Here is a 10,208-nt window from a genome sequence, read left to right as displayed (position 1 = left end):
GGGGTGAATGACAGAGCTGGTCATGGCTAAATTAAGGATTATATCAGTTAGGGTATCATTGCAGTTGGGGGAGCTGATGGGTTTTAAAAGAAGTGTCATGATTCACAGCATTTTATTGTGATGGTGGGTTCCAGGAAATATTTCTAAATTAACCCCTTCCCACACGGACTTATTTGTAAACAAATAAGTGAATAATTGAAATCACGATAGTTAATGCAATCGCGTGATTTCAATGACGGGATTGTGTCAGGGAGGAGTGCCTATAATGCTAGGCACGCCCAGCAGCCCACAATCCCACTCAGGAAGCGCCCATGGCTTTAGTACAGTCAAACAGCTATGACGTTCTATGCCGTCGTAAGGGCTTTAAAACCTAGTGCGGTTAGGACGGCATAGAACGTCATAAGGGCGCAAAGGGACAGTCTACTCCAGAATGTTTGTTTAAAACTAGATAATCTCTATTACCCATTCTTTAGTTTGCACAACCAACACTATTATATTAATATACTTTTTACCTCTGATTAACTTGCATCTAAGCCTCTGCAGACTGCCCCCTTCTCAGTTTTTTTTTTTACAAACTTGCATTTTAGCCAATCAATGTTGACTCATAATTAACTCCACGTGAATGAGCACAATGTTATCTGTATGTCACACAATCTAGTGCTGTCTGTGTGTGAAAAACACTGAGATAACATAGCAACTTAGATGATAAAAGTAAATTGGAAAGTTGTTTCATGATTCAGATAGGGCATGCAATTTTACAGTTTAAATTTTGACTGGACTGTTTCTTTAAGTCATAGTGAGAATGTTATGTGGTTGGGAAGCATGTCCTAAATATAATTGTGGAGGAAGGCGTCTGAGCGCTATGTGGTTATTGTGATGGGGATAATCAGGAATAATACAGCAGGAGGAAGTCCTAATTAGGTTTAGTGTGGTGAGTTGGTCAGTTGGAGGGTCCACGATATATAAAGACAACATTGCTAACTATGTATGTTACAGTGTTTATTTATTGCAAGGGGGTATATTTTTTATTGTATGGCTTAGAGTCATAGCCACATAATGGGAACAGTACATTTGTTTCCTTCCCCTTAATGCGTTCCCTGTCAATTATACCACCAGTATAGTATTAAATATATTGAAATATGCTTCTTTAGGTTTATTCTTGGAATTGAAATAAATTCACACTGAAACCATCAACTAGAATAAACATGCAAATATCTAAGCATTTGTCTTTGTGTTTGTAGAGACAATGAATGAGCATGTACTTAATGGGTGGTGAATTTAAAAAAGGACATTGTCTGTGGCCCCATGGTCCATGGAGAGGCCAGAAAACAAAATTTATCCTGTGAATGCTGAAAATCAGGTTTAAACATTTTGCAGCAATTCGTAAGCCTAGGATTACACATTTTGCTTTTTGGCCCTTCTAGGGATTGTGGAATAAAGCATAAGAGACTAAATATCCCATTCAATAACCCTTGAAAGGTACCCAAAATAAGTACCATCTTATACCACTATAATAAAACAGACACAAGAGATAGCATTAAGACCAATCATGGTCAATTTTATTAGAAACAGGCAACAATTTAAACAGACTAAACATTTTAGTTTTAATAACTTTAAATGGATGGCGGCAAATGAGTACTACTAACTAATTAACCTATACAATAGCAGGTTAGGGCCCCCAATCAAAATACTGTTTTACAGGACAGTGTCTCCCTTTAAACCTGCAGAATTACTGTAGGGTGGTTAACATTCAGAGAGAAGATTTTGATTCATGCTGTAAAAGGGTAATATTAAAAATATACCTATCCTGCTTGGCAATTGTATTCTTCATTGCAAAGAACAAAGCATTCCAAAATAGACATTTTTCATCAATATGATAAATATGGAGATCTAATAACCCTACAGTTAAATGGAGTGGTAAAGAAATGTTATGTCTTACAGTTCTATAATCTGTACAAGTGATCACAGCATGACAAGGCTGAATTTCAGTGGTTCATTTGTCACTAGAGAGAAAAAAAAAAAAAAAAATATATATATATATATATAATCAGGTTTTTAGTGGTGTGCTTTAACCATAGGGATTAGGTCAATCTCCCTGTAAAAAATACAGCAATTAAAACATGGGGGTTTGGTTAAGCACACCTAGCAAAAACATATATATTAATGCACATACTGTGGGAGTGCTGCCAAAATGACCTGAGTAAATATAAACAAACAAACAAAAATTTATAGTGTTAGGACCAGTCTATTTTTGGGACACCTTGTAAGTGGTGACTGGCTGAGCAGAATATTGCTGTATTTTTTACAGGGAGATTGACCTAATCCCTATGGTTAAAGCACACCCCTAAAAACCTGCTCAGGTGTGTTCCAGAGAGTGTCATTAAGGCTATATAAACCAGGCAGCCTCATTTTGAGGCATAGAATGGATTTCTATACTAGAATCAAAGGATTCAGCCCAGTAAGGTTAAAATGTATAGTGTTAGGACCAGTCTATTTTTGGGACACCTTGTAAGTGGTGACTGGCTGAGCAGAATATGGCCATATTGTGTGACTAAGATCCCAATGTTATTTAAGAGTATAGAGTTTTAAATAGGCATTTATTGCAGACTTTATATCAAAATAAGTGTGGTTTCATTTTGGATGTGCGCTAATATTTTTTTTGTTTGTTTATATTTACTCAGGTCATTTTGGCAGCACTCCCACAGTATGTGCATTAATATATAATATGTTTTTGCTAGGTGTGCTTAACCAAACCCCATGTTTTAATTGCTGTATTTTTTACAGGGAGATTGACCTAATCCCTATGGTTAAAGCACACCACTAAAAACCTGCTTAGGTGTGTTCCAGACAGTGTCATTAAAGGGCCACTGTAAGTAAATATTTTCTATGCCTGTTACTAACTACCCCAAATACGCTTTTTATCAATAGCATTTCATTAACATATCTCTACCGTATATCAGAAGTCTTGTCTGCAAATTTAATTGTTTTCCAAACCCACTCCGTGGGTATTCTTTGCTCTGTACCAATCCGTTTACAATACCTAGGTTTCAAAATGGCGCTTTAAACACAAAGTTATTGGTTTAAGTATTTTGAACACTCAGTGCTGAAAATAGTGGGCAGGATAATGTGACATCATCGGCGAATATAAGATATAACTTTTAGAACGTTATGAAACTTTGTTTTGGAGAAAATATAGGTCAGTAGGTTTTAATTAATGTTTATTAACTTTAATATGTTAGTTGTTTAGCTTAAAAATTATAACAGAAAGTAATCCTTTAAGGTTATATAAACCAGGCAGCCTCATTTTGAGGCATAGAATGGATTTCTATACTAGAATCAAAGGATTCAGCCCAGTAAGTTTAAAATTTATAGTGTTAGGACCAGTCTATTTTTGGGACACCTTGTAAGTGGTGACTGGCTGAGCAGAATATGGCCATATTGTGTGACTAAGATATATATATAAAATTTATGCCAAAAATTCACATCCAGACACTCTAATTTCAACATAATACAGAGTCTATAACCCAGATCAACACAAACCGCTCTGTAAATTTAATTCTGAACCTACATTCAATTTATTAAAAGGGTATTTGTTGCCTTATACAAAATAAGGGCAAAGGTCTGAATGTCGAACGCCAAAAAAAAAAAAAAAAAAAAAGTCTATAGGCACAGATTAAAAGGTTAAAAGGACAGTCTACATCAGAATTTTTGCTTAAAAAGATAGATATCTTTATTATCCATTCCCTAGTTTTGCACAACAGTTATATAAATACAGGTAACCCTCAGTTTACGCCGGGGTTAGGTTCCAGAAGGAATGGTTGTAAATTGAAACCGTTGTAAATTGAAACCCAGTTTATAATGTAAGTCAATGGGAAGTGAGGGAGATCAGTTCCAGGCCCCTCTCAAAATTGTCATAAGTAACACCTAATACATTACTTTTACAGCTTTGAATTGAAGACTTTAAATGCTAAACAGCATTATAAACCTAATAAAATAATCACACAACACAGACTTCACTTGCATTTTTCTGCAAACAGTTCTATCTATGCATTCCAATCTGGACTGATTTAGAGACAGGAAGATCTTGTTCCTTTGAAATCTGCTTGATAGCTCAGGTCTGGTTAAACTGATTAAATTTCAGCTTGCTTGGCTTTGCTGCAACACAAGCGGACAGCTCCACCTACTGGCTATTTTAATAAATGCACAGCTTCTCAATGCTTTTCAATAGCAGTCACATGACTGGAAAAAAAGGTTGTTATTCTGAAACTGTGTAAATTGAACCATTGTAAAACGAGGGCCACCTGTACACTTGTTACATCTGTGATTACCTTTTATCTTAGCCTCTGCAAACTGCCCCCTTATTCCAGTTCTTTTGACAGAAATCTATTTTAGCCAGAACTGGCTCACCTGAACTCCACATGCGTGCAGTGTTATCTATATGACACACCAGAACTAACACCCTCTAGTGGTGAAAAACTGTCAAAATACCCAGAGAGAAGAGGCAGCCTTCGAAGACTTAGAAATTAGCATATAAATCTCCCAGGTTTAGCTTTCAACTAAGAATACCAAGAGAAAGCAAAATTGGTTATAAAAGTAAATTGGAAAATTGTTTAAAATTACATTCTCTATCTGAATCATGAAAGTTTATTTTGGACTAGACTGTCCCTTTAAGAAAAAACTTGCACAGAAACAAAGTCAGGCAAATCCTAAACATAATCAATGCCAACCTCAGATGCTTACCAGCCTATGGGAGTGAATATCTTGTCACTAAACATGCTTCAGGACATCCAGATTAACCACAGGCTTTATCGCCTTCACAGACCTTTAAACGTTAAAGGGACACCAAACCCAAAATTTTTCTTTTGTATTACAGAAAGAGCATGCAATTTTAAGCAACTTTCTAATTTACTCCTATTATCAATTTTTCTTCGTTCTCTTGCTATCTTTATTTGAAAAAGGCATCTAAGCTTTTTTGGGTTCAGTACTCTGGACAGCACTTTTTTTATTGGTGGATGAATTTATCCACCAATCAGCAAGGACAACCCAGGTTGTTCACCAAAAATGGTCCGGCATCTAAACTTACATTCTTGCATTTCAAATAAAGATACCAAGAGAATGAAGAAAATTTTATAATAGGAATAAATTAGAAAGTTGCTTACAATTTCATGCTCAATCTGAATCACAAAAGAAAATTTTTGGTTACAGTGTCCCTTTAAAGGGACAGTATACTGTAAAATAGTTTTCTCTTAATGTGTTTACAATTGCTTTTTTTTACCAACTGCAGTGTAAAAATGTATGAAATTAGCTTTTTAAGGTTTATTTGTGTATATTAATGCTCTGATTTTGTGTTTTGAAGCCACAACCTAATAAAATGGGTTGAGCTTGTAGGTTTTATCAGATCTCATTACTGTATCACATTGTGTACATATACCTGCTTCTTTATCTTATATCTGTCCATAAAACAATCACCAGTACTTGGAGAGAACAATGGAAAATCAACATTGCATTACCGTATCTCTGCTATATCCCACTGGGAGTGTAATTTCTTCTGCTGGCTGTGTTTACAAAGCTTATCTATAGCTGGGACCTGCGGCCACAAACTTTCAGAATAGGTGGGGATACCACATGCTAAATCAACTATTTAAAATGCCAATATAAGGGTAAAGGATCTACTTGTAAACAATTTAATACACTCCAGCAGGTAAAGTGGATCATTGGGAACAAATTAAAGGGGAGAACATTTTTGAGTAAACTGTCCCTTTAAGCTTCTGAACTAAAGATATAAAACCCAATTATTTTCAGTGTGGAACTGAATCATAGCATCAACAACAAAACCCACACAACACAATAAGTTTGTTACTTGTTTAAATGAATGCTAGCTATTTAACCAAATATTCGCCTGAGAATATGCAGATGTATTTTTTTTTTTAAAGTTATATTATGTTTAAATGATGAATAAAGCGTAAAATTTTAGTTTTGATAAAGTACTTTAGTTTCCATAACGCAAAGGGTGTCACCATGTTGAATAATCTGCAGATGACAAGTAGGGACAGATAAAGGGCTCTATTAAGCAGCGGATGCTGCTTCGGAGCCCCATCATTTCAGATCCGCCTGAAGCTTAAATTAAGAAGCAGTGGTCGTAAAACCGCTGCTCCTTAACTTCTCCGTCACCTTTTAGGTGGCAGACTGAAATCATCCCTGATCTCATCGGGATGATTGACGGCCCCTGCTAGCAGCCGATTGGCCGCCAGTGAGCGGCATTGCACAAACATTTCACCAGAAATGCTTGTGCAATGTTAACTGCCGAAAAGCATATGTTGTCTGCATTTAGCAAGATCAAGCAGACATGATTTGCTACAGCGAATCATGTCCACTCCCCTTTTACTAAATCACAAATTGTACAAAGAATGGATGTGTGGAATATACCCATGTTAAAGTAATTCGTTTTATCACTGTTTAAAGTCCCTTTAACCATTTTACTGCGGATGACACGTGTTAGTCAGCCACACAAATGTCTCACCCCAACATACAAGGTGGTGAAATGGCCCTACAGCACCAAGGGAATCTGGGTAAGTGCCAGGCAGCAGTAAGGATCTAAAAGGGACAGTCTACACCAATTTTAATTTAACTGCATGTAATAGACACTACTACAAAGAATAATATTCCCAGATATTGATCTAAAAATCCAGTATAAAACCGTTTAAAAAAAAAAAAAAAAAAAAAAAAAAAACTTCGTTTAGCGCTGTTAAAAAAGGTTAGCTGGAACACCCACTGAAAGTGGTTCTATAGCATAAAAAAGCAGGCACTCTCCCCTTCCTCTGCATATGAAAAGTACTATTTATACAAACAGGAGCAAGCTGGAGTAGGTATGCATCCGTATTCTCCTAAAACTTTGGGGCTTGGTTAGGAGTCTGAAAATTAGCGCAATGTTATTTAAAATTAAGCAAAACTATACATTTTTTAAACAAAACAAAAAAAGCTGTATAGGCTATATAAATGGATCATCTACAAAACATTTATGGAAAGAAAAATCAAGTGTACAGTGTCCCTTTAAGGGAGCTGGATGTAGGGGGTAAGTATTCAAATCCCTTGTTTTCAGCTCCTTAAGGGACAGTTTACTTTAAAATTGTTATTGTTTAACAAGATAGATAATCCCTTTATCACCCATTCCCCAGTTTTAAATAACCAACTGTTATATTAATACGCGAAGCCTATGCAGACCTCATCTCATTGCTTTTTACAAACTTGCATTGCATCCAATTAGTGCTGACACAATGTTATCCATCTGGCACACATGAACTAGCAATGTCTAGCTGTGAAAAGCTAACAAAATGTACTGAGATATGAGGCAACCTTTAAGGGCTTAGAAATCAGCTTATGAGCCTACCTAGGTTTAGCCTTCAACAAAGAAGGCCAAAAGAACAAAGCAAAACTGATAATAAAAGTAAATTGAAAAGTTCTTCAAAATTGCATGCCCTATCTGAATCATGAAAGTTTATTTTTCTCTTTACTGTCCCTTTCAGTCTTAGAAACTCCCAAAACCCACAGCTTGAAAGACAATTGTATGCGCTTTTAAAATTTGTGTGTCTAAGTTGAAGATCTAAAGTGAAAGCACAATAAAAAAAAAAAAAAAAAATACATTTACTTTTCTAACACCTTCAAAGAGGCAATAGTGATCAACGGAGAGAATAAATGTGCACTCATGGGAGCTCAATGTTCACATCAAAGTTATATAAAAAAGTGGAAATGGCACAGCAGTTAAAAGGACATTATTATACACCAATTTTCATATAACTGTATGTAACACTACTATAAAGAATAATATGCACAGATACGGATATAAAAATCCAGTATAAAAACTTACTTAGAAGCTCCCAGTTTAGCACTGTTAAAAAGATTAGCTGGAACACCCACTAAAAGTGGGAAATAGCAGAGACTCCCCCCTCCCCTTGCATATGAAAAGACCTTTTACACAAACAGGAGCAAGCTGGAGTAGGTATACATCAGTATTCTAAAACTTTGGAGTTTGGTTAGGAGTCTGAAAATCAGCACAATGTTATTTAAAAATAAGCAAAACTTTACTTTTTAATAATAAAAAGAAAAGCTTTATAGGCTATTTAAATGGATCGTCTACAAAACATTTATGCAAAGAAAACTAGTGTATCATGTCTTTTTAAGGATTAACATTGCTATAATTTGAACATTATGTGCCCCTAATTTTCATCAGAAGAAGAGATTATATAATGGATACCTGTATTTCAATTTGGTGGCCCCACTATTTTATAGAAACTCAGGGGAACTGGGAAACCCAAAAGGTTCCGTTACATTACAGAAAAATGGGGCAAAATAAACAATTAAGACTATACAGCAAAGTTGTAGTTTTTTGTGTAAAACAACTAATTTTATATTAAAGTGTTTAATGCCCCTTTAAACACCTCTTCATGTCCTCATTCCCAATCTTAATTAGCTCTGGCAAAATTAACGGACAGCCAAAAGTTCAATTTAGATCCACAACAAATTTAATCTTGTAAATAACGTAATGGAAGCTCTCTCAATGTTGCTTTTCACATTGTTTATTTGATGAGAGGAGACACTTAGACTGCACTCAGTCCTTAAAAAGGAATTTGCCAATAATGAGCAGAAATCATACTGAATGTTTTAACATACTAAAGGAGGCTAGTGAAAATGCAAACCAAATAAAAGGTGTAATCGCCAAATACAGCAGCAAATGGGCTTTGCAAAGGTGAAAAGGGGTGTTTTGTTATGGGACAAAATGCATTCCTTTCAAAGATGTCAGCATAGTCAGAGCCAGACAGAGGGAGTGATAAGATCTCAAGTCATTCATTAATGTGAATTTACATAGGAAATAACAGTCTACTAACTATTGACCAGAGACATTTTTAACAAACATTACAGGCACATACCACCAGGCTCTGCTGCTGCAATGCAATCAGTATTTTGCAGGAATAGATTATATATTTTTTTAAGTGTAAGACTTAAACACTTGCGTTAAATGCAAGCAATAATAAAAAAATACTGTGTTAACCCATTATGCTAGTCCTATTAGTTTTTGGAGTTTTTATAGTAAGCCTATCACTTTTTACAAGCCTGGCATCCACAATTTCATACCCCTAACAACAGTTGCAGTAGTTCAGGATGAATTATTTCACAAACTATGCACTAGCTGTGTAGATGGTAGTATGTACATAAATTAGGGGAGCAAGAAAGTATTTAGTACATGAGCTCTTGCTATATTGTACTAAAAATGTACAGCTACACCTTGGCCTAGATTTGGAGTTTGGCGTTAGCCGTGAAAACCAGCGTTAGAGGCTCCTAACGCTGGTTTTAGGCTACCTCCGGTATTTGGAGTCACTCAAAATAGGGTCTAACGCTCACTTTTCAGCCGCGACTTTTCCATACCGCAGATCCCCTTACGTAAATTGCGTATCCTATCTTTTCAATGGGATTTTTCTAACTCCGGTATTTAGAGTCGTGTCTGAAGTGAGCGTTAGACATCTAACGACAAAACTCCAGCCGCAGGAAAAAAAGTCAGTAGTTAAGAGCTTTCTGGGCTAACGCCGGTTTATAAAGCTCTTAACTACTGTACTCTAAAGTACACTAACACCCATAAACTACCTATGTACCCTTAAACTGAGGTCCCCCCACATCGCCGACACTCTATTAAATTTTTTTAACCCCTAATCTGCCGACCGCCAGCTACGTTATACTTATGTACCCCTAATCTGCTGCCCCTAACACCGCCGACCCCTATATTATATTTATTAACCCCTAATCTGCCCCCCACAACGTCGCCGCCAGCTACCTACACTTATTAACCCCTAATCTGCCGACCGCAAAGCGCCGCCACCTACGTTATCCTTATGTACCCCTAATCTGCTGCCCCTAACACCGCCGACCCCTATATTATATTTATTAACCCCTAATCTGCCCCCCTCAACGTCGCCTCCACCTGCCTACACTTATTAACCCCTAATCTGCCGAGCGGACCGCACCGCTACTATAATAAAGTTATTAACCCCTAATCCGCCTCACTAACCCTATAATAAATAGTATTAACCCCTAATCTGCCCTCTCTAACATCGCCGACACCTAACTTCAATTATTAACCCCTAACCTGCCGACTGGAGCTCACCGTTATTTTAATAAATGTATTAACCCCTAAAGCTAAGTCTAACCCTAACACTAAC

The sequence above is a fragment of the Bombina bombina genome, chromosome 1 (genome assembly GCF_027579735.1).
Source record: "Bombina bombina isolate aBomBom1 chromosome 1, aBomBom1.pri, whole genome shotgun sequence".
In the NCBI taxonomy this organism is placed as follows: Eukaryota; Metazoa; Chordata; class Amphibia; order Anura; family Bombinatoridae; genus Bombina; species Bombina bombina.
The sequence above is the reverse complement of the archived record's forward strand: the minus strand, read 5'-3'. Positions refer to the sequence as shown.